Raw genomic sequence first — 25532 nt, 5'->3', positions numbered from 1 at the left:
AGACTCTCCCCCAGGATATACTTCCATTTGCTTGCAATTATTTATATATTCTCAGGCTTTAATGAATCCTTATATTACCTACCTTACTTTAAAAAGAGGAGGTAAGGCCTCAATATCATCTGTAAGGGTGATAAAGAAATGACATGCTACAGATTTCACCCTAAATCCTTTTTTTCTGATCCCAACTCTGACAAAGAACTGAAACTAAAATAAAACACCATCATTTTTCAGAGCTACAGGCTCTTTTCTTCCTAAAAATCATCAAATCCAAGTAAATTGGCAGAAGCCACTTGAAACAAAGGAAGCCAATCAGTGGTAGCCAAATGAATCTATTTAGAAAGTTGTCTAAGTAGGCAGCTTGAGCTCTGCCAAATAACGAGGATCCTTGTGCCTCCCTTTGATAACCAAAAAGCGTAGTCTGAACTGCGGTGGCTGTCCAATTATAGGGTCGGATGCTCCCCCTCAGTGAACTGTTTTTTCCTCCTGTGTCCAAACCTATAGACGGTGCTTGCTGCTTTTTCACTTAAGCATGTGCATGCACACGTAGAGTTACTAAATGCTTCTTTCAATGCAAATGTGGCGTCAGTCACATCTCAGATGTCCTCTGGATACTAAGAGAGCGCACATCCTCCATGCTTTCATGATTCTCCTACAGGACTTAAGAATATGGGATAGCTGTGATGTTATGAAGGCCAGGCTGCCAACTCCTGCAGATAAAGTCTTATCTAACAGCTGTTTTCTGGCTGAAATAGAGGAACACCCTGATATGCTTCTAGTATCAGTTTTATCTCCAAAGACAACTAAAGTAACTGACAATTTAGTTGTTTAAGCACAGGCAGACCTGGCCACAAGCAGCTTGTTCTGCAGGAACATGGGGTTAAGAAGGAACCTGTAAATCCAGTCCACGCCTCCACCATCACTTATTAACACAGACATGAGCATTTCCTCAGTTTGCACATACCTGAAATGATAATCTGAGCAAAGCAGTACAGTGTTTCAAGACACCACATCTGTAATAATGGATTTTTTTTTCAAAGTTCTAAAAATTATTTTTCAGCAAGTTCTCTGCTGTTTCTACTGAATTTCCACTATCCAATTTAACTGTGAATGCTATGGCTTGACATGGCGTACTTGTTACAATTAAGAGGATTGCTGGTGTGAGTCTTCTGTCAACTATGAGCTATATCCCAGTATCACCCTCTCAAGCAAACTAAATATTTACACTCAACTCATTCAATCTCTTGGACAAATACATACACTATTTTTAACTAACCAGCTAGATAGGAGTAAATTTTACATGTTTACCTCTGAGAGTTATGCTAACAGTGGTTCAAAGGTGGTAACACACGTCAGTGGCTTCAGTGTACAATGGTGAGCTGTAAGACTTTGTTTTTCTTTCCTTAGGGAGTCCTGTTTGGGTTACAGATTTGAGAGTTTGTACTGCAGATTGCACAATTATCCTATCACTGATGGCTTGGTCCCAGAATGACTAAAGCTGGCCTTTACACTCATCCAAATCCAAACAGTCTCTACTATGCTTAGCATTTGCCACAGAGTGTGGCAATGCACAGTATCTCACACTCTGTAACAATTTCAACCTGTCAGTCTAAGTACTTTTCCGCCTAGAAAGCCTTACGCCTCTTCCGGTTTAGCAATCCAGTTTAACTCTTCTACAAAATTCTGGTAGGGCTGAATCATCTCATGGTCTTTTACAGTTCACCAATTTCCCTTTTTAGAGAACACTTGCTTGTCCTGTTTCTGCAGTTGCTGCCTGGTAACTTGGTGGTCTTCCCTTTAACAACAAAATCATCCTCCTGTGAGTCTTATACAATGTATGAAAGACAAAAAAAAAAAGTCTGAGCAAAATATATTCTACATTTCAGAACACCAAGTGGCATGCTTCAAAGCACAACTGTAAGGTTTGTCTAAAGTAAAAAATTACAGGAGGAATACAAACTTTTACATTTTCAGGAGGCTATCTGCATTCCCACTAGTGTTTTTATATTATTAAAATTTCTAGTAGCTCACTGTTTCTCAATTTCCAATTTTGGCCAAGAGCAGTTTCATAACAGTTTATGGCCAATTCACTTTTCAGTCAAGGTATAATTTTAATTCAGTTCTCTAGAAGCACACAGCAGCAGACACTGCTTAGCTGGAGTTCTTCCTCCCTCTCTTCTGATGCCTCTCTCACAACAGCAACCTTGGATGCAGGATCACTACGCTGCTGCTGTGACTCAACACCAACAAACCATCGTGCCTTGCTTTGCTCCCCCTACTGATGCGTCCCAAGATATTAGCTGTACATGCCACAGGTCAGCCTTTCTTCCCAAGAGGCTGATAACAGTTATCTCAGCTTCAACAGCCCGAGCAGGCCCAGTTTATCCACACTCAAACAAAGAGTCTCTGATCTGAGGAATCGTGACCCAACCTCCCTCCTCCCCAGCTCCAGTGCCATCATGAAGCTCAAGGAACTTTGCTGTGCACCAGGAATTTTTTTCAGCAGCAATTAAAGAAAGCAACTTCCATCAAGCGTATCAGTTCCACCAGGGCTCTGCAGCAAACACCCCAACCCATGGCTACAGTCGTTGCTACACCACCTTGCCAAATGGGGAGGGGTGGGTGGGGGAGAGGCAGGGGCAGACCTGTGTAACAGCGAATCCACAAGACGCATTCTTGCACCTTCTCTGGCCCCAGCCCAAATCCTCACTCAGCAGCAGTAAACAGGAAGCCACCACTGAACTCCATGACACATATGCGCACCCCAAGCAACCTCCTAAACTACTACTTCCTGCAAATACTGCTGTCAGCATCTGTAAAGAGGGGACTATCCGTATCTGTAAAGAAGGGAGTCAGGACTGCACGTTACTGGTCATCACAGCTCCACAAGCTGAATATGCTGCTGTCCTGGGAAGGGCAGCACTCTAAGGATTATGTAAATTGCAAGCAGGATTTTACAACAGGGAAGCTGTGACTTATATAGTCATTGTGGCTAAAACCTAGGAATATTTTTTTAATATATTAAATCATGTCCCTTATGAAACAGACTTCCATCTGGTGAGGTAGAAAAGCACTTCTCGGCACTACCAAGCTACCCATCACCACCCCTCCTCACCACTCAAGCTGCACCACTACTGATCTGGTTGTAAGGTCCGGCCTCAATGCCAATTTATCTGTGTAGATCTAGGTGCAATGCTGTGAATACTGGACTGCAGTGCTTCTGGATGCATCAAGCAGAACAAGAATTATACCGAGACCTAAAAACCTCAGAAGATAGGTCTGAAGACATCACTCCAATATAATACGTTGTTGCCATGAAAAGTGGCTTTAAGACCTCACTAGAGCCTTTTAACTACCTTTCCCGTAAAGAGCTTAGTACAGTAAATGTGAGTAAGCAAATATTAAAAATAGCTAAGCAGGGACATTGCTGTTCAATCACTTTTAGCACTGACTCAAATGAGTCACCCCAAGTACCTCCTGCCCTATCTACTTTCCCAGTGCTGGCTTTAACATCTCTTACTTTACATACTGGACACACCACTGCTGATGTGGGGACCTCGAGGACGGAGGCGTCATTTGTCAATACTCACCACTAAAGGGGCATCAGAATTTTCTACACACACTTTCAACCTCCAATGCTGATTTCTAAGTAAATGATTCCCAGGATTCACTGAAAAAGGACTGAAAGCCAACATTAGAAAGGACTAGAAATTACGGAGTTGTCATGCTTAGATCACTCTCAAAAAGTTCAACAGGCAATTACCAGGCATCTCCCTTCAAAAAATACTTTCTTACCCTCTCTCCCTCCTAGCTGCAGCCACGCTGAGTTACTGACTCGCTCTCTAATAAGATCATCCTCCTAGAAATCCTCAAGTTTTGTCAACAAGCATTCTGAATGCAGTATTTCTGCTGTTTTTTGTTCAAAACACCAAAAAAATCAGAGAAAAACCCTTCTAAAGCAAGCCATGGTCTTATTTACTGGAGTTTACAGGAACTAGTGGTCATATATAAGGAATTTCCACATAGTTAAGTTCATAACTTTTATACTTCAACTGTACATTTACTATCAAAACATCAGAGGAGAATGGAAAAGCCATTACAAAACCTTCATAACAGATGCAGAATTTAATCAGGACTAATCAAACTAATCGGATATCAATTACAGTTGTTTAATACTACATATACACTATAGGTGGCAACATGTGATCCTATATATTCTATATACATAAGTAGTCCTCCAGGACTATTTATGCGCTTAAAAATAATATATACCAAAGTCTTTGCCAGATTTGCAGTTATATCCCCTAACCCAAATAACTTAATTTTGACACTCATGCCTTAAAAGAGATCATAAAAATATGACAAAGGGAAGAAGGGAGAGAAGCCAGTGGTAGCAAAAGCAACATGATATAGTTAATCAGCATATATATCCATCACAAGTTACGTTTTTATTACATCTTCACTTCTCACTGACAAAATAACAACAAAATGTTTCTTACAGGGACTGACTTTTTTTTGACATCAAGGGAAAAGAAAATGCAGGAGGAGAATCACTAACCTGAAATCTTTAAGAAAAATATTTGATATTTTAGGTAAGTCCCAAGTTCTTGAGTGCTATATTTGCACAACTTTATTAGATACCTTATGCATGAATTATTCATAGTAACTTTTTCTCTACATTATGTTGTGCCAGCCTTAAAATTATCACTTTCTGCTCCTCTTTGCCAGGAAAAGCATAGCATGACTAGTTTGGGGCATATTTTCAGCATAACTTAGAAGAAAGAGAAGATAGATAAACACTATGCCCAGACTGACCCATTTGCTTAACTATCAAACAGCATTTGACTGCTTCCAAAACTAACAAAGACTAGCAGTAATAAAGTCCAAGCTCAAACTGTCAAGTCACAAAAACAGGAACTGCTGTAGAATTGGGGTTTCGCATTTCCCTTTTTGAACTTGATACCAGAACTACCAATATATTTTGCATCTAAGAGACCATGAGACACAAAATCTTCTGAATTTGGAGGGGGGAGGGTAAACTTAAAATTAATTATTTGCTGCAAAGACTAAGTTCTAATTTCAAATAAACAGAGTAGCTTCACTGTGTACTCCTTTTCATACTTCTATGAATGAGAAAACACTGAAGAGTGAATACAGCTGAAAACGCAGGGCTACCAGAGAGGTCCTTCTGTGAAACCCTGCCGCCAAGAAATTAGGAAAGGCTGAGTAAAAAAAGAAGGGGAGACAGGCAAGTCCAAGGAACTTTAAATCACACCTCTCCCCTGTCTATAAACTGTGATGAAATTGGATGTTTTACAATTACAGTTACAATGCCTGGATTTCAAAACTAAAAACAATGGAGAAAAAGAACTTTTAAAAAACAGTTGGGCATTTCATGCTTTGCTCCAGATCTGCAGCCAGACAATTTGCAAATAGCACAGTGCAGCTATCCTGGGCAATAAATACTTAATTTTAGTGGGCAATACTTCCTACAAACAATAGTTCACGGAAAAAAGCTAGGGAGAGCAAACCTGTCTGTTAAAGCACATGCATTTCTGTAGAAAATAATGAAAAATAAAACCAGAAGGTGCACTGTGTATACACTAACTGTCAAGCATGCAGCCTGTTAGCTCAGCAGTCTAAGATGGCTACTTAAGCCTTAGCTCTAAATACTCTAAACCATAGAAGTACTTCCTTTTTTCTGTCCTTAAAAGCAACTTAGAAATTTAATTGCCAGTTGACATGCAGGAATCTTAACAACAAAACCTCTTTCAAATTTCATTATGTCGTTGGTCTATCCTAACAGACAAATATCCCTAGTATTAAACTGTTCAGCCTCTGCAAAAACTAGCGATACCACATCAGGCATTCCTCATCATTTACAGAAGCCCCATGGATTTTAGGGAGATGGGAAGCTTCACTCCAAACCACTGCCCTCAGTCACTGGAATTGCCAAAAGGCTGTTATCCCATGAAGAACTGACCCAACTTAAAATGCATCAACACATTAAAAGAATCATGATGCTTGACTAGTTTCAGAATTTACTTAAAGACCAGTCAAAAAATCCATTGATTTGTAACCTAACACACTCTTCTGAAATCCAGAAAGTTTTATTTTAAAGACAAAGAGTATTTTAGTAAACAGTAAACAAACAGTAGTTACATTAAGCAGACCTCTGTATTGAAAGGTTAACTAGAGACTTCAGAGAAACTCACATAAATTAGTTACAAGTGACCTCTACAAATTTTTTTAATAAAAAATTACCTGTAATTCCTTAATAATTTGGATGTATCACCCCACCAGCAGTTTTCTTAAGCAATCTGAGAATTATCATATGAACTTCACAGAGAGGAAATACCCTTTTTTAAACAACTCACCAAAATCTTTCCCTGCGCCTTACAACCCAGAAATCTGGCTGTAAGCCAGCTGCATTTCTGCCTCGGTGTTTACTTACATATTGCAAAGTAAAATCAGTTCATTTTCTCAGATGGCTAAATGCACATAGATTGTATTTAACCAGAAATTATAAAGCCAACATTTCTTTTTATGTGGCTTCTGTGCATATGCAGTGGCTGTCTTCAATTTGCAAGGTTACCTGCAGTTAAAAAGAGTCTACTGCATTTCTCTTTACCATTCTCGACACAGTCTTTCTATGCAAATAAAAAAAAAAAATTATTTCCCTCATTCTTAAGAGGAAATAAACTAAAAAGACCCAGTGCACTGTCGGTTTATAGACATCCAACAGGTCAGCAGTGCAGAACTTGTCACTTCCATGTCTGTGCATCACAATGAGTAACAACACAACACACAACCACCCACCCAGTGAACATCACCTTTGTATCTCCCTGAACACTGTGCTGGATGCTGCTGGCACCGTTTCTCAACTGTCCCAAGGATTATACAGATCATGCTCAAACCCAGCTGATAATGTGACAGCAGTACCCCAACCTCACAGGCTTCTGAGGCATAAAATGGGGATTTTGGTGCTCCCCACAATCTCTCCTTTCCACTCTAAAATGCATCTTATGTCGGCACTCAGGATGGGAGATCATCTTTGGAGATATATTTAATAGTTTCTGCTCTGGCAGGACCTTCACCCACATGGAACAAGGCTGTTCACACCATGCCCATTCCAGTCCACGCCACTCCACTCCTCTCAGACCACAGGCTCCTTGAGCAGAAAAAGAGATTCTCGATAATGCTTGTCAAAAGGATTCACGCACAATTTAATTTTTTTTAAATGCACACCACCTACATTTATGAGAACCTCAAACTTCTAATTTTCAGTTTTGTTACAAAGCCACTGGAAAGCTGACACTCAGCATCCATTGGCTTCTGTGCTGGTTTTGGCTGGGATAGAGTTAATTTTCTTCAGAGTAGTTAGTATGGGACTATGTTTTGGATTTGTGCTGAGAATAATGTTGGTAACACACTGATGTTTTAGTTACTGCTGAGCAGGGCTTACACAGAGTCAAGGCCTTTTCCGCCTCTCACCACGAGCAAGCAGGCTGGGGGTGCACAAGGAGCTGGGAGGGGACACAGCCGGGACAACTGACCCCAACTGACCAAAGGGATATTCCATACCATGGGATGTCATGCTCAGCATATAAAGCTGCAGGGAAAAGGAGGAAGGCAGGGACACTCAGAGTTATGGCGTTTGTCTTCCCAAGTAACCATTACGTGTGACAGAGCCCTGCTTTCCTGCAGATGGCTGAACACCTGCCTGCCCATGGGCAGTAGTGACCGTATTCCTTGTTTTGCTTTGCTTGTGTGCACGGCTTTTGCTTTACCTATTAAACTGTCTTTATCTCAACCCACTAGTTTCCTCACATTTACCTTTCTGTCTCTCTCCCCCATCCCAGCAGGGGGAGAGTGAGAGAGCAGCTGTGTGGGGCTTAGCTGCCCCATAGTCCTTTTTGGCACCCAACGTGGGGCTCAAAGGGTTTGACATAACAACAGATTTTACTGGAATGTGCTAGATTGACTTTATAGCTGTTATTGCTGTTTATTAATCGGCAGGCTTATGTGCTTGCTTGCCTCACTGTATATTAGAGTCTAGTGCTCTTTAGTGGCTTTCTGCTTTCACTGTTTGCTGTAGTGCAGTACTGATTATCACCTTACTCTGCTGTGCCTGGGGATATTTTGATAGCAGCAATGGTGATGCACCTGGGCTGGCAGATGGCCAGTCTACCACTGCTGCTTCGGTGCCACCGTACTGGACAGGCTGTGAACTCAAGCTGAAGGGACCTGTATGGATAAGTCCATGTGGGAGCAGGACACTCCAAAGCGTCTGTGGCCATGGTTACATGCCTGTGCCGCAGCAGGTATACATCTGAAAGGATTGTGGCCCAAGGATGAGTCCATGCTGTAGCAGGTACACCTTGAGGCATCAGAGGCTGTGCATGAGGTCATGCTGGAGCACCTCAAAGCATGTGGCCATGGACAAACCCACAACAGAGCAGGTCAGCCCTGGAGGGACTGCAGCCATGGGCAAGGCCATGTTGGAGCAGGTTCCCTTCTGAAGGGACTGAGGGTGTAGGTAAGGCCACACTGGAGCAGGTCTATTGCTGGAAGCATTGTGGCCCATGGAGAAGGCCACGCTGGAACAGGTGCGCCTCAAAGCAACTGTAGCTGTGGAGAAGTCAATGCTACTGCAGGCATACCCCTGGAGAGACGGTGGCTCCTAGATAAGGCTCCACTTGAAGCAGGTACTCCCCTAAGGGAGTGCAGTCTGTGGATAAATCCAAGCTAGAGCACGAGCAAGGGGAGTTCATTGCAATGTTAAACCCAATGGTCTGGCCCAAAGGAACCAGGGGTGGAGACTGTAATGGAAATACCTTTAAACTGTTGTAAACTGGGATTTGAGTTGCATGTTACAGGAATTACTACAGCAGGAACCACCCAAACCAATGGAGGACAAGCCTTACAAGACGCAGTGCGAGTACAGCAGCGACGTGACCTGCGCTGGCTTCAGCGCCCAGTAACTCCACACAACCTCTCCTGTCCTGAGTGACCACCATAACAGAGGGGGCCCAAAGTCATGGACTAAATAAACTCAACTGACATTTTGTGGACAGTTGTGGGCATTTTATAGACATTTTATAGGAGTGGTCCATAGACTAAGGGAATGATATCTGTGTATTACAGCAAAGGATGGGAAGGGGGGGAAGGCTAATAGCGTGGACATAACACAAATGGTATGGAATAATCACTGTGAGCAGCATTCAATTCCTAACATCTGCAAAGAGAGAGAAATCTGCGTGCTATTATTTCCTTACCATTCATAACAAGTAAGCCAAAGTACACTTAGAGATTCAAGAGAGATTCAGAAAAACTACTCTATGTTTTTTTCTTTGATGATATTAGAAGACTTGACTTGTTTTAAATGTCAGAAATACTAGACCACTTTTTTTGCTCCTCAAGAAATTCTGAGAGCTAATGGACTGTGACCAGAAGTCACTGAAATCAGGGCAAAGGACTACATTCAGGCTGCTTTGAACTTTGTTTTCCCTAGTTATCATCTCATACTTAACCTAGACTCCTGAAAAATACTTCTGACAAAAACTCTGAAAGAGCCACCCTATCATTTTAGCCAGGAATGATGAAAGCTTAATTGAGAATTACAGAAGCCAAAACCCCCATTTTAAAATCTTGTAGATTCTTTTCTGTTTACTGTAACAAGAGAGCAAACAGATGTGGCAAGGGACACAGAATAAGCATACCAGATATTCCAAGAACAAGCCATTCCTTACTAGTTATTATAATTTACCTTTTTTTTTAGAGGACTAAAACACAAATTTGATCTGGCAATAAATCCAACTATAGAATTAAAACGGACATATCAAGGTGTTAATTTTATTAAACCACAACTTCCATGTCACAGATAGCTAAGTTGAGAAGGGCCTCTCTCCACAAATAGAGACTCCACAGCGCCTTTGGGCAGCCTGGTCCAGTGTTTGACCTCCCTCACAGTACTAAAGTGTTACATGAAAGATGCTCCAGCCTCTGAATCATGGAAGAACTGTTTGGTATACAAATTAAAAGTGTTATTTGTTTTCTTAAGCGTAAGATGACATTTTGCCTTATAAAAACAAATCAGGATCAAATTATGATTTTTCTTTGCTTAAACCCAGTGCTTTTGACTTTGGAGATCACAGCTATGAAATCATAATATGAAAAAGAGCACAAAATTACTGCAAAATTAATCGGACTGAGCCCCTCCTCCCACCACCTCCTTTACATTACTCATGCTTACACATGAAAAAATACACTAGTTAATTTTTTAAGGTCACAGCTTCTGGAAATTAACAAGATCAAATGCAACTCAAACCAGGAAGATACTCCTCAGCTGTAAACTAAGAAAATTTGATGTGGGACTCAGGATGCAAAAGTCAAGACGGAACTCTACAATAGCATTTCTAAGTCATCAGTTTATTGCAGGATGCTTACTACTGAAAAACACCCATCACACTAGGCTTCTGCACATTATTTGACTTCTTGGGTCAAATTCCCAATAAGGTACCTACCCCTTTAAAAGACATTTTATAGCTCATCCCTAATTATGGATGAGACTGAGACAGATGGGGGGAAGGGCATTACCCCATTTTAGCATATTTTATACGGGGATGTTCAAGGAGTACACTGCTTGCTGCTCTACAGAACTATGCCATATTACCTACCCTTAAGAAGAGTTTGATTCTGAAGTCCTGAAAAATTCACCTCTATTAATATAGAGATATAACACATTAAGCTGCTTCTTAAGCCTTTAGTTGGGGCTCAGCAAATTGTACATTATGTGTTTGTAGGCTGTGCCCTCTCTATGAGTACACACCACAAGATGCCCCACTAAAACCAGAGGAATAGCTTTGCAGGACCATAAGTGTGTATTTGTTTACAAGATTAAGATCATTATGTCAATCTTGCCTGCTAATTAACTCCCAACTTTCCTTGTCTCTTAAACTGAGTGACAACAGGATTTGAAAAACAAACACCTTGAAATAGTCTGGGAAAGCTGCTGATCTCCACTACTTTTGAAAACTTCTAAACTGTGTCTAGGAAAGAGGATTTTCTTGTAAAGTATAATTCAGTTATGAGGACATACCCTAAAATATTTCTGAAATTACTCTGGCTGTGAGCAGATATACATGCTTTGTTGAGGCAGCAGAGCCTGACGAAGATGTTACTATTTTACTGGTGGTTACCAGTATCTGCTGGCAAAAAAAGGAAGCATACATGATTCAGCTGCGGGGAGGGGGGCAGTACCTTCCAACAGAAAGGGAGCAGTAAACACCTGGGGGATGGTACATATCAAGTCGTGGTGCGCGTATGTGCAAGCTGTCTTTGCCTCGAATGCACAACTAGCACTGATTAAATTGTTTTTAAAATGTGAGCTGAAATTTCCAGCTGAAGCCATGCAAAAAAGTTGCAGTTCTAACAAAACCCTTTGCCAGCTTCAGCAAAATTATCATGAAGAGACAGCATTTTGCATCTCAGCTGTATTTTAAAGGCTGAACTCACCACAACGCTTGGGACAAATCAAGTTCTTTATGTAATCACTCAACTTCACTGAAATGAACTGATTTGTCTGTGCAAAACTGAACCTGCATGGAATTCTAAAGACTAACAGGAGTTAGCAGCATATATGTACACAAACAAGCATAGCAGTTTACATTAACTGCTAATTAAACTTCATCAAGCACTTAAGTAATGAAGATATAATGGCTTGAAAAAGTCCTCAGGACTTTGTTCATCAGAGAAAGCATGAAACAATCTCAAGGCATGCAATGAGGTTGTGCCAGCATAGCCGAGTTGAAGGTAATGCATGATCCAGATATCTCTCCCTAAAGAGGCAGAGTCCTACTATACATTTATAGGTTTGCAGGTCCTGCCGTTGTCACATAAAATAAATTCTTCAAATATACAGAGCAAAAGGGTGGCTCTATATAAATGTTTCTCTGCATTTTAAGTGATGCACAAAGCACGTCAATAGGTACATGCCGTGGTGCAAGTCAGCTCTAGAGAAGAATATTTTGTGTGCACTGGGCTATATGAAGAAGGTAAACCGCTTCCACTCAAAAGCATACTGGCGTTTCTTAGGCAGGATTTTCACAGCAGTGTCCCAGTCTGCATATCCATGCGGAAGGCAGGGGAGGGAGCTGATGAGAAATCTTCTGAGCTGGAACAGGTATCCATCAGAGCACGCCAGTTGCTCAACCGAAGGGGTGACATGCCACAACAGGAGTGCCTTAAGATAGTCTGTTGTGATCTGCAACTTGAAACCATGGCCTCACGGATATCGCAGCAGCACTGCTCACCTCCTCCCTCCACACACACACCATAAGCTAAGAAAAAAGTGGGCTCATTTTTCACTTAATTTGACAGCAAACTTGTAAGAGCACAGTGTGATTAAACCTGGAGATACCACACACTTCTATTGCAAGGTAAACTTTCAGTCAATACCAATGAAGGGCAAACAGTTAATCTATACACAGCCAAACTAACATGACCAGCCTCTTAGGTTTTAGTTGTTTAAGGCTCTGCTGGCATATACTAAGTACTCCGGACTTGAGAGATGCCTTTTTTAAGCAAAGTGAGCCCTATGTTTGCCGAGGAGTCTTGGTTGTATAGATGTAACTGGGACGTCCTGTTAGTCACGTGTACAGGAAGCTGAAAGGACTGTAAAACCCACAGGACTTTTTTTTTTTTTAACTCGGTAGAAGATAGCTGTTGTTCTTTTGTAAAAATGAAGCTCTTTAAGTCAGCTATCCCTATACATCCTTTCACTTACCACCTGTGGCTTCGACAGTGAAATCAAACCCGTGCTCTCCTGTATTAACCAATTCCAAACTTATAATGAAGGTGTTCACGGCCATGAAATACTACTATTAAGTGCTGGTACAAAAAAGCACAAGCTGATTTCTTCCGGGTGATGCTGGTGGTAAGACAAAGGCTTTTGGGTGAGAATCCTAGTTAGCAATGCTCATGCTAGTGACTTGGATCTACATACAACACATTCACTGGGCTATGGGGGCTTGTTCTATATCATCAGTAAACACAACCTCTATGTTCCCTTCATGAGGGCAGTGATACAGGAGCATGAACACACGTAGAATTTTTCTTGGCAATGAACAGCTATGACCCTTCAGAAAAATGGAGGTCGGACAGGCTCCTTGTCTCTGACTATATCAGCATTTTCCAGTATCTGGATGAAGTTTGACTATTCCCTGCCTTCAGGGGACAGAGTTATTAAAAGACTTTCTAAAAATCAACACGTAACAGTCAAATAAAATACATTTAAGCCATTCTCTACGTAAGCCAGGCAGTGATGTTTCTAATGGAAAAATAGTTAGAAAAGTCACAAGGTTGTAACGCCATTTCAGAAGAACATGGTGTCCATTATGGCCTGTAGACCACTCAAATAGACTTTACTATTAGAAGCCGTGGAAGGCAGCAAGTGTTAGGTTTTGGAATTGCAGCTGTTATTTCAATAATGAAGTCAAATACACCTTTCTCTTCCTTCAGCTTAAGTCTTAAGAAAAAGAAGGGTAGAAGATTCAAATAAGGAAAAAAAATACAGTTTAATACAAATGCAACACAAATCAATAGCAGGAAAAAATAACAAAAAGGCAGACAGTGAGTTTGTAATCTTTTGTTTTCAGAGAGGATAACTCCTGCAGAACAGAGGTCTCCAGCACAGGTTACAGAGCTGTAAAGGGTGACAACAGAGGCTGATGCATACAGGTCAGGCTCACTGATTTAACTGTCTGGTTCCTCTTGAACTTTTAAACTCTCTAAATAGATGGGCTCTGGCGATTTCAAGATTATTAGCATCTGTTTTGCCATACTTTGAGGAAAAGTGAAATACCAAAGTATTCAGGAAGTGAAAGGTTATTTCTTGTGCATCTTCAGTAAACACGAAAGACACTGAGTATACAAGAAGATCAAATAAAGTGAACTGCGAATTCCAGCTTATAGTTGTTCTTGATCAAAAACCTCAGAACTGAGGGTGGCCACATTTTCTTTCCATGCAGGAGGCTACCAGCTTGAGTTATGACGTGAGAGCTTGACATCCTATGGATAAAAAAAATCCAAACCATGAAAAATAGCAGATCTAAATATAAAAGACTGAGCCTAATACAACAGCTAAGCTAGGTGGTACCTTTTATACTCCCCCCACCCTTAACCACCTAATGCCCTACAAACTTATACAGGTTTATTTAAAAAAAACACCACCACCACAACAACAAAAAACCTGCTTTGAATTTGTTATTATACTCTGGTAAAATCCAGAGGAGTGCAGAGGCAGGTATTTATGGATGGCAAGCAACAGGAAGTTACTTAGACTGTACAAGTGCCAAGGCTTTTAAGGCTTCATTTGTTTAATGTATCTCTTTGAGCTGCTAGTATCTCAAAATTAGTATAAAAGTTAGTTCTGCCAAATTAATTTCCTGAAAAACTGAGTCCACATACAAACAAATGTCTTGCAAGTATTCCCTCTCTTCCCGCGCTCCCCTGCCCAAGTCACAGATCTAGCATGGTCTGATTCATTTTCCTTACCTACAAAAGTAGAAGGCTTAGATCTGTCCTTCCTCCTGACATGAAAGGTGTAAGGGTTTTTTCCAGAGTGCTGTCTCCAGCACAGCCCTGGGCACAGTAGCTCTCACAGTAGATCTAGGTACAAACCTCCTAGGTTGAACAAGAATTTTTTTCCTGTTCAAAATAGCATGAGTCAATATTGCTCCAATCTCAACTTCCAGCCAGTAAAATCAAGTAATTTAAAAGACTTTAAGTGGAAGACCAACAAAGTTCTTTTGACAGAATATGTCCCAGATTGAAGGGTAATTAAGAGTACCACTAATAAAATTAAATATTTCAATACATTGCTAAATTCCAACTGGGCCACCTGATGGGCAATCTAGACTCCACTCAGTCTTCAAATAGATGGAAATGACAGGAAACAAAACACTTAAGGAGCAGTTTAAACAGCACTTGGTCTCTAAAATTTCTAAAAACTTGCACTGAATTCATAAATTGGTGCCTCAACAAGCCAGATCCCCTCCCAGATCCACTCTGCAAACAGAGGTTTTCTGGAAATGCCAATCTCCCTGCAAAGAGACATTGCATACTGCAGTGTGAGGAACATGCAAATTTTCCTTTAGGAGTTTTCTCCTGGCAGTATTAACGCACTTGTCACTTAGATTTTGTGTTCAAAGGGAATTAAGCCTTTGGGGACTGGGGAGGGAAATCAGCATTTCCAGGAGCAGGGGAGAAACATGTTGAAGGAATAAACAGGTTGTTTAGCCAAAGTCAGGCACTGGCCAGTGACACAGCTGAGATTAAAACACCCCAAGGCTTCTAAACCCATTGAATGCCGCATTATATGCTTATCCACCTGCAGACTGACTTCTTACCTTTGTGAACCTTCCTGTCCCCTCCTCCAGTACACACGCACAGACAACCAAAGTCTTGACTCACAGTAAATCCTACACGCTTCAAAAGTCAGAGGATATAGCATTAAATACTGAATTTATTCAATTTGTAAACAAGGGTTTGCTAATATAGCAGACCGCTTCAAAGGAGCATAAGTCCAAAATACTTCTCAGAACAAAGCCACCAGATACGCGCATTTATGATGGATGAGCTTCTTGAAGCCACTCACTTTGTGAAGGCTTGTTCTTTACTAGCAAGCCCTTGCTGCTACTTTGGGAGCTCCATAGCTACAGCAGAATACTGACTTGGTATTTCTGGAAGACAGTTAGTTTACTATCAGAACCACTGACAAAGCAGAATCAACAGCAACACCAAGCCAGTTACTCTAATACAAACAATTTTCCTATCCTTTGGTAACTCTGACTGTACTTGTTCAGAATCTTAACTGTGCAGGTAGGTTCCTCCTCAAACAAAAACTCCAATTTGATTTTTCCCAGGCTTTCACCACTACCTTGCTCCACAGTTCAGGATGATGTATGCATCCTCTGCTTTTCCATCGACTTCAAAGTTCTTTTCCTTCATTTCCTGTCTTACCTTTCACATCCTGCGGGGGGCGGGGGGTGGTAAGTCTAACAGAACAAGTTTATGGGCCAGCTAAAGAGAACCGTGTTCATGTCACTGTTATCAAACAACTCATACAGTGTCAGAGGATGGTATAAGGTAATGATATGCAATGTAAGTGGTACAGACTATTCTTTTCCAAGAAGCTGCTCTCCCAGTTTGCCGTAGTTCAGTTTTTCTGTCAGTTACGTAACTTATGTTACATTTATATAACCGGTTCTGGGGAAAAAAATTAGAACTATTCTACCTAGCAAAACTGCAGTTTTATAAGCCCTTCAGCATGAAGCAAAATATCAGGACCTGTTCCTTAAAAATCCTGTTTTCAACAAGCCAGGACATTAAAACCACTAAATCACACTTCCTCGCTTCCCCCCTCCAATTTCAGCCAAGAGAAAATGCAACCCATTTGCCCAAGAGAACCATCATCAATGTCTTTTTCCAGCAACCTAATACTTTTTAGCATTGTTTCAGTTTTTTGGAAGGATTAAGTAAATGGGGAAGACAAATACTGGATGGGGTACTTAAAGTGCTGCTAAAGACATCAGGTGAGTGAGCAGAATAATCCTCTGTAATTTGTCACTCCATGTACTGCATAGAAACTATAGCAATAGATGGAAGTAACAATTCAGCTGCCAAACACCAAAAATGCTGTTCTTTTCAGACTCCACTGTTGTTGATGAGGTTCAAAACATACTTGACTCACCCTACTAGCAAAACTGAGCAGTATCAGTCCATGAAGAAGCTTTCTTCACAAAAGGCAGGCTCTGAGTATTAACTGACTGAATCATGTGCTTGAACTGTAAAAGCCATTTTCTATCAATTTGGCAAGTGTTTGACATTACCAATACCCGATATCTAATTGCATTTTAAGTGCTTTAGAGATCTAGAACAATTCTGAGTATGTTTACAGGAACAACGTCCGATCTTTAAGAAATTGTAAACTGTTGTACAGGCTACAGAAGAACAAATTGATTATTGGCAGTTTATCATCCAGAAGAAAACATTTTGTCACTTTTAATTGCTGCTGGACACAAGATGAATCAGGAACCAAGACGCAACTCAGTCTTCTTCACATAACCTAGCTTCTCAGCATGCTTTCTGGTTCATAGGTTGTCATAACAATCCTTTTCACATCTAAATACAAATCAGTCTTAACAGTTTGTCTTTGTGTGTAAAAGCTTTAACCTTTCAAAACAATTCAAACACCTTCCTCTTTATATAAACACAAAGCAGCTCTTTCTTGTGCAATTCATGCCCAACACAGCCTACAGACTCAAGGGTTCTCCATTTGGGTTTGTGCTGTATTTTGAACCTCTGTTCCTCATACCACGTCAGGCAGCAGCAAGGTACCAAGCAGTTTCTTGGCAGTTCTGCAGGTGAAAAAAGTGTTTCACTTCCAAATCAGGGGAGGATGGGGAGGTACGTGGTAGGAAAGAGGTAAAATCTTCCTGCCCGCAAGAGCAGACATCACTGTCAGGATGTTGCCTACAAAACCAGATTTTTTTTTCCCCTCTACAGAAAAAAGGGAAGCTGGTTTCTGTGAATTCAGTCTTTTATTTGCAAGACTGAACTACTACAGAAGTGTCCATCTAAACTTACTGAATTAGTATCGTTTATTCTTCCAACCAAGAACCCTGGCTTACTTCTAGCCCCCAAGAGGTAAGGTAAAAGAACCGAGGTAAGTTTAAATTGCAGACTTGGTTTGACTACAGAAAAAATTAGTTTAAATGTATGCTGATTTTACTCACTGAGTCTGCCCAATGACTGTTCTGGTACACTTCAGCTTTTTGCTTTTGCAATTGGTATACATTTGCTTTCCAAAGCTTTTGTATTAGATATTCTCTACAGATCTTGCTTCCCGTTTGTTTTTTAAATAAACTCATTTAACAGACAAGTCAATTTGGATGTACAGAAACAGCATGTTCTTGAACAGTTCAAGATTTACAGAATCTACCTCTCAAAAAAGGCCACTTTGAAATTAATTCTGAAAGATTTTTGCAGTGCAGAGGCTTCCAGGAGTTCACAAACTTCAAGTTGCTCCGGTTCTGTGTTTATATTCTTGTGCAAATTTAAACCCACTCACCCGTGTTTTTTACAACTTTTTCACCTAACCTTTTCCAAAGGTCAAATATTTGCAGTTTTGCTCTGTACGAGCATAGTTATTCTCTGTTCTGCTGGTCTTTGGGACAAACGGCTTGCAGATACTTCGACGAGTAAGATATTTAAGAACAGAATCACTAAAAACGTACTGACAAAAACGCTTGTAAAATCTGCCTGCAATCGCTAACTTTTAACATCGCAAATGACAGCAAGAGCCTGATGTGATCTGTTGTTTGCTCAGACATGAGCAGCATGTCCTTAACTGGCTCTGTATTTCAAAGCACCTGTCTCAGTGTCACCTAGCACAAACCCAGATCAAGGTGCAACTTCCTGTGTGTTTTAAAAACAAGTGCCAGGAGGAAATGCCTACCACTCCCCATATATGGTCAAAACTGAACTTAAATAGTGAGCTTCAGTAGCCGTGAATAAAATGGTACCAACATACATACATGCTGCTCAAGAAAAAAAAGGCAGAGAATCTTCTACAAGCAAGAGTTAAATTGGGCTAATTGGAGTGCAGTTGAAACACTGAAGCAACTTTGATTTATTTCTGTCTCTCCCCCCCCCCCCCCCCCCAAAATACAACCACCAAAAAAAAAAACCAAACCCCAACCAAAACCAACTTTCTTGCACTGCACTTATCTGCCCTCCAGGTCTCTCTGCCTCAGAATACACCCCCACGGCCCTAATCCATCAGAGCAGCCACCCCATTAGCCACATATTTCCCCAGCACCACCCCATCCTCCTCCCAAGCACAGACTCGACATCTGTTCAAACAGAGCTGGGTCCAGACTCTCCTGCCACACCAAGCGACTGCCATGTTGTCTTTCTGCCATCAACCTACATGGTTAGCAGTGGGATTGACATGCTTCATGCTTTTGCTTCCTGGTGCTCCTCACGAATGAACTTTCTACACGTATTTTGAAAATCCCAACTCAACAGTATTATCCAAACAAGACAGCAATTATTTTCACGCACACACATAAAGCAGAATTACATTTCTAGGTGTCTGGAGAAGGTGGAAAGTAGGCGCAACTTGACAACTGCTCCACATCCCTGCTTGTCCTTTTGGGTGACTGATATCTAGCCAACAGGTGACCTGCCTGCACCGTGGCCGTCACCACCTTTAGGGGAAGGGGCACCTACAGAGGGAATTTGAAAGATGTCCAGAAAGCGTCTCTATTCCGAACACAGAAGCAGACGCCAGACTGACAGCTGGACCCAGTCAATTTTCCCAAGCCCTTAATCTGCACAGGAGTGCAAGGCAGCAGCGTCTCCGCAGCCGTTCCACTCGCAAAGACAACAGCGCACTCCAGTAAGCTCACGGTGGGTCCGAGCTCGCTCAGGCGCACCTGGGTATTTTTTTCGTTTCACCCATTTCCACCAGCGGGCAGAACCGAAGCTGTTTCATTCTGGGTCCCCCATCACCACAGCCCGGCCGCCCCCGCCGCGCAGGAGCCGCCCCTTGCCGTAACGTGGCTGTGTAAGCCCCTTCCCGGGCCGGCACTGCCCGCCCGGCCCCTCGCAGCTGAGGAGAGCCCAGCGGCACCGCACACCGAGCCCAGGCGCCGGCCCCGGGCCCGGCCGCCGCGCTGAGCCCGGGAAGGGGCCGTCGCGGCCGCCGGGGAAAGCCCCGCGCCGCCTCCGCAGCCCGGCGCCGTCGGCCATCTCGGGAGTCTCCCTCACACCAGAGGACGCGTCCGCCGCCCGTACCACCCGCCCCGGCTCCCCTCGGCCCGGCCGGGGGGGCGCGGTAGCCCCCTCCGGCCCCACTCACCGCTTCCGTCGCGCCTCGCCGGGTGGCGGGGCGGGCGTGAGGCGAACGCGGGGCGGCCGTGCTGCTCAGCCGCTGCCCCGCGGGGCTGGGGGTGGGGGGGCGGCGCGGCGCGGCCTCACCCAGCCCGGTACGTGCGAGAGCGAAGCCCGGGGGCTCACGGCAGCGGCAGGGCGGCGGTCCCGGCACGGCAGCGGCGGCGGCACCCGCCTGCGGAGCATGCGCCGGGCCGGGCCCGTCCGGGGGTGGTGCCTCGGCGCGGCCGCCTCCCGCCGCCCGGGCTGAGGGGGTGGTAGCGAGATGGCGGCGTTGCGGGCGCTGCGCTGCTGCCGGGCTCTGCGCCACCGCTGAGGAAGTTTGGCGGCCCGTGGGGAGGCCGCGCCCAGCCGGGCGGCAGGAGGCGGTGGTTCAGAGGCCGCCGAGCCCCGGCGTAGACGGCGCTCACGGAGTCCGGTCAGGGAGAAAGCGAATAACATGGATGTGTCTCCTGCTGGTGTAAAGTGAGGTGAAGACTTCAACGGGTGTGGCGGGAGGCCAGCCCAGCGCCCGGGTCGGCACCCGGGGGTTTAACAGTAGGTGCCTAAAAAAAATCCATCAGCCGATGTGTATCGTGGGTCCGCTCAGACGGGGCTGAAGGTGCGGGGCTGTCTTCGCCACCCCGCTGCCCAGGCCGTAGCTGTCATCTCCGCAGATGTCCCGTGTCCGCAGTGGCGCGGGCTGAGCTACTGGTGTTATTTGGATCGTCTTTAAAAAACCTACAACAGTGCCTTCAGCCTCACACAGGCGTGAATGAGCCCACGTAAACAACCCAGTGTTTACACCAAAATCAGGAGACACGCACAATTCTCCTGTCTGCACAGAAAAAAAAAATTGGTTTCTTCGCTGTGGTTTCAGACTCTTCTCAAAGTCACGGGAAACGGCACAAGTGGAAGTAGTGTCAGTAAGAAAATGATTCAGTTCAATAAAATGATTCCCCCCTTCCCACACACGCACACGTATTTGGCATTTTCTTCTGAAAAAAAGAGCCAATCTGTCTCTGCCTTTTGGGGTAATTGTCCTAATAGCCGCATCAGTCATTTAAAAAAAAAAAAAAACACCCTCATAAACATACCCCCTTTCAACAAAATGGTAGTTTCATGTAATTTGGACTAACTGGAGCACACTGATAACATCTTTCTGTCAGGGTCTTCTCATGCACGGCAGCATATGGGGATGCAAGTCCTTTAGCCATTACAAAGCATTTATAGACTCTACACCAATACAGGTCCCAGCTCATCTGCCTTATGCATCAGTGATGCTGAGTTTTTAACCTTTTCTCCAGAAAACCAACCCAAAGCTTTTCATCTCCCACATGGGAGATGGGAGATGGGTGCTGATTGCATGTGAGTGCACATGTGTGCACATCCAGGTGGTTGTACTTTACAAACTGAAGATAGAAAATAATTGATTTTTTTTCCCCTCTCCCAAGAGCTAAACAAGCCAGCCCTTCCCCCCGTTTCCACAGCTGTCAGGGAACCGGCAGAGCATAATTTGGATGCTTTCACGCTGTTAACTTTTTTCCTCAGCCACATGGCATCACTGGGTCTGGATTAACCTTGCGTTGTGGGTGCACAGGAAAGCACTGGAGTCTCACCCTGTTTCCATCACTCTGGTAATCTTATCTGAGCTAGAAAAGAGCATGAGGTTGGAAGGAGGTCAAACCCCACAGACACACGTGGCTGTATCACAGCTTTCAGGCCTGACCTTTCCTCGCTTTCTTGTTCCCTGTCACCTGTGATCTGCCTGCAGGGGTTGTGCTTCCATTGATCAACATTCATTCTTGCTAGCTGTTTCCATGGCTTTGCCTTTATAATGATAAAGTCATTTTTTCTTAATGGGTTTTCATGCCCAATAACATACCCAATCTTTTTTTATTTATGCTTTACAGGCAGGGCTCATTTCCCAGCATAGGAATTGATGCTGCAGATGTCCTTAAGTCCTGAAGCTCAGAGCTGCAAATCAAAGCAAAGTCGAGGAGGCAGCTGTGACAGGAGGATTGCATAAGGGACTTAGCCTGGGGCTGCTCGTGGCTGCAGCAGCTCAGAGAGCAGCTTTACCTCCGCCTCCATCTAAATGGGTGCCCAGACCCTAAAACCCTGTCCAGGAATGACCCAGGCTCCCAAAGGCCACGTCCTTCAGCAAGAATTAAATTCTCATGTGCTCACACACCTCAATTTAAAAAATGGGGCTGAGCTCCTATGGCACTTATGGTCTCACAGAAATTGTGTGTTCAGTCTCCTAGTCCTGCCTGGGATGTGAGCTTTTTCCTTTTTCTCCTTAATTTCAGGACACTGGTGTCTGCTGATTTCTACTAGTCATTCTGTGACATATAACTGGGATGAAATCAATGTGCTTCTAAAAATTACTCCAAGAACTATGTTAATAACAGGGGAGGATTTCCAGCCTATACCCAAAAGGGTCTGCTTTTACCACAACATACCATCCTACAGGAAGGATGTAATTTTGTATTAAAACCTTTAAAGCAGTTTTCTCTAAGGAATTAATCACATGTATTTATATCTGAATATGTTTTCTTGCTTATAAAGAGAATAGGCTTGCAAAGAGCTAGAGAAAAGGCCTTTGATGCAAAATAAATTTTTCTTTCCCCTGGAAGTACTGTACCGGGGTGCAGTGACAGGTCAGAAGAATTATTTTGTAACTTACTTCTTCATTTTGCAACTTCCAGGATGCACCGATATCCTTCAAAAAACAAAAATGGCAAAATACGGATGACTAGACTTGACTGTCTTGGTGTTTGTGAATTTAAAATCAAACTAAATTTAAACAAATTCTCTCTTGTAGCCTTCTCTAAAGAAGGGGTAGGGATGGATGCACAAATTATCCCTTACTTGCCTGCTCTGCTGTTTGGTTTTCCAAGCTTCCAGAAGCCAAACTTCACCTTTGCCTCTGAAATGGTGATGTTTTCACACTACTTTAAACAGTATACATGTTTAGAAAGCTTTTTTCATGGCATTTCAAGGTACAGTGAGGGGCCCTGCATACGGTAAAGTGCTTTACATCACCGATGCCATCAGCTTGGGATTGACTAGACCTTTACATAAATGCCATTTAACACTAGCTATCTAAGTGTTTTCAGTTTGTCATTGATTTGTTCCTGGCAGTACTTCTGGAGCTTGGTTCTTCTCATAGGTACCAGCAAAAATCAGGAGGAGGTAATGAAGTCAGAGGCGCTGTGTAATGTGTAAAATGGGCCACTGACTTTCACTGTCAGCAGTTCCTTAAACTGTAATAGTATTAGAAAGTACTCTGAGAATAATTCTTTGCGCTCTTGTATGCTTCTGCAGAGTGTAAGACTATTTTCAGTGCTGCTCAAATTAGAATTTTTTTTCCAAAAGAAAAACTTTCTTACATTTTTACCTCCAGGAAAAAAAGTGGGAGTTACAAATGAGAGCAATTTGAGCATTTTTTTATCAAGATCAACAAAACTGATATTTTCACATAGAATTAGTCTTTCTAACACAGAGAGCAGAAGCTGTTCCCAGCTGGATCTGCGCTGGGTTTGGTTCAGCCTGAGGCTGGAGCATGGGGAGTAGCCAGGACACAGGGCCAGGAGGAACAGGAGGACCAGGCAGTGTGGCAGCAGAGTTGCATCAGGCGAAGTGGGTCACACAGCAACAACCTTAGGTGCTCCAAACCATCCGTTGGGTGCCTGTCAGCTGGGTGTTGTGGCTGAACTCACCCTGCACCCTCCTCCCTGTCATGCCTCCCCCCTGGCGAAGTGGATAGCACTGTACACCATCACCATGCAGTATCTTAGAGACTGCAAGGCCCCCGGATACCCGGGGTGGGGTGGGACTTGCCACAGGAGCTGTATAAATAGATATGCAAGTGCACAAGTTCTTTCATCTGATCTGCTGCTGCATTTATCTTAAACTTCCTGTGCTCACATAACACACATGAAACCATCTTTGTGACACTGTTTTCAGAGTGCTTGTCTCTGCTTGGAAAAGCAAGTGAGATAATTTATTTTGAGACATCAGGAATGTGTGAATTGATTTTTCATAGTTAAATACTTCTAACTATGGTGTTCAAACCTTTTTTTTAAGTTATATGGAGTTTCTAATAATCTCAGTTTGGGGAAGGAGAGGTACTTCATGTTGGTAGCCCAAATTTACTTTGGAAAAAAAGGATTAAATTTTGACCATCTGAAGCAGTTCTTGTTCTGAGGGTGCTATGGCAGCTGCTGCTGAAAGCCAAGCTGCGGGGGGATTTCCTGCACAGGGCTGAAGCGAGCTGGCAGAGGGGCATGTAGGAGGTGTAACACGTAGCTCCATTTCATGGCTTCCCTGGCCAGGGAGCTGGAGTTTACTCGCTTTGCTCCAAGCTCAGAAGCATGGAGATGCTGCCACTGTATCTCAGTCCTGTGTCAGGCGTGTTCATGTTGCTGCTTGCCTTCATCGTCTGTTTTTTCCCATTGCCAGCTTTCTGGTTCTTCGTTGTCTTCTTAACAAACCAAACCAACAGCATTATTTGCATTTTTTTTCCTGGATTTCTCTGCTGAAAAACATACCTTATGTTGACTTGTTGTGAAGCAGAAACTGAGTTTATGTGAAGACCTGTAGAGCAGCTGCAAAGGATGGAGTTACACCAGTGCCCATGGCCGAGCAGCTCGCATGCTGCAACCAGTGCAGCCTCAGTCTGACTTCTTGTCTCAGCCATCGCTGCTCTGAGACATAATGGAGCAGGGGGGTGTGGGGGGGTGATGGTGGTGGTGGTGTCCAGCTCCAGGTCCCACTTCTGATTCCCCCTCCCCTGAAGTCAGACTGATTTGGTGACCGCCTTTTTATTATGCTTCAAGTAGACTAATAAATACGCAAAGACAAATCAATATTGCCCAGAAACTCAAATACATTTTCTTCAGCTCATCTGCTTTCCAGCGCAGCTTTCCAGAAGGATGAGTTTAGTGCTGGCACAGTTCACAGGTACCCACTTGTCACCTGGCTGCCTGCCAGTCACACCACTAGAGCTAGATGCACTTGCTTATATACTAGCTCTCTCTCTCTATATATATACACACACACGTATTACCCAGAAAAAGCTGTATGTGCAACAGTTGGCTTTTATAAGGGCAAGTCTAGCACTAAATGGAACTGGAGGTGGGCCTGCTGGTGGGGAGGGACAAGGCAGAGCAGTGACCTCAACCAGAGCAATAACCAAATGTTTTAGGACTGGAAATGTCACATTTGTCACCAAAGCGTTCACCTTTCCATAATGTAGAACATTGATTCACGTCCCTCATGGTCCACGGATCACAGAGCTTGTTTACATGGCTGGGGGTATTTCTCAGGTCAATGTCCAACATCCAAGACCAGGTGCCCCTGTCTCTTTCAGAAGAACACACGTAACCTGGAACACGCAGCATTTCTAAAATCTTTAACGAATTACTAGCAGCCGGGATATACAGCCTTGCTAGGACAACCTCCAAAGCATGTTCTCTTGTTGCTGGTTTTCTTGTGTCTACTTTTAGAAACTACGTTTCCTTGGTCTATGTTATAATTTTTTATGCATTTTTATGTGGCATTTGCCATACTCCCCCTCCCTTTGTCATGTA

General features: G+C 43.2%; 1 protein-coding gene across 4 annotated transcripts in view; it reads right to left on the bottom strand.

Annotated features, from left to right (window-relative positions):
- The window catches only part of JAK1 (Janus kinase 1), a 71731-nt gene extending 51494 nt beyond the window's left edge, over nt 1–20237 (bottom strand). For 3 of the 4 annotated variants that reach the window (XM_064454888.1, XM_064454889.1, XM_064454891.1), the window contains exon 1: nt 19925–20236. The gene's annotated coding sequence lies outside the window, so the exon portion shown is untranslated. Of the gene's footprint in view, nt 1–19924 lie in introns of all 4 variants that reach the window. The other variant, XM_064454892.1, reaches the window with a different exon arrangement.
- Between the last annotated feature and the right edge of the window lie 5295 nt (nt 20238–25532).

Source organism: Phalacrocorax carbo, chromosome 6 (assembly GCF_963921805.1).
Source record: "Phalacrocorax carbo chromosome 6, bPhaCar2.1, whole genome shotgun sequence".
Classification (NCBI taxonomy): domain Eukaryota; kingdom Metazoa; phylum Chordata; class Aves; order Suliformes; family Phalacrocoracidae; genus Phalacrocorax; species Phalacrocorax carbo.
This window is presented reverse-complemented; position numbering and strand designations above follow the sequence as displayed.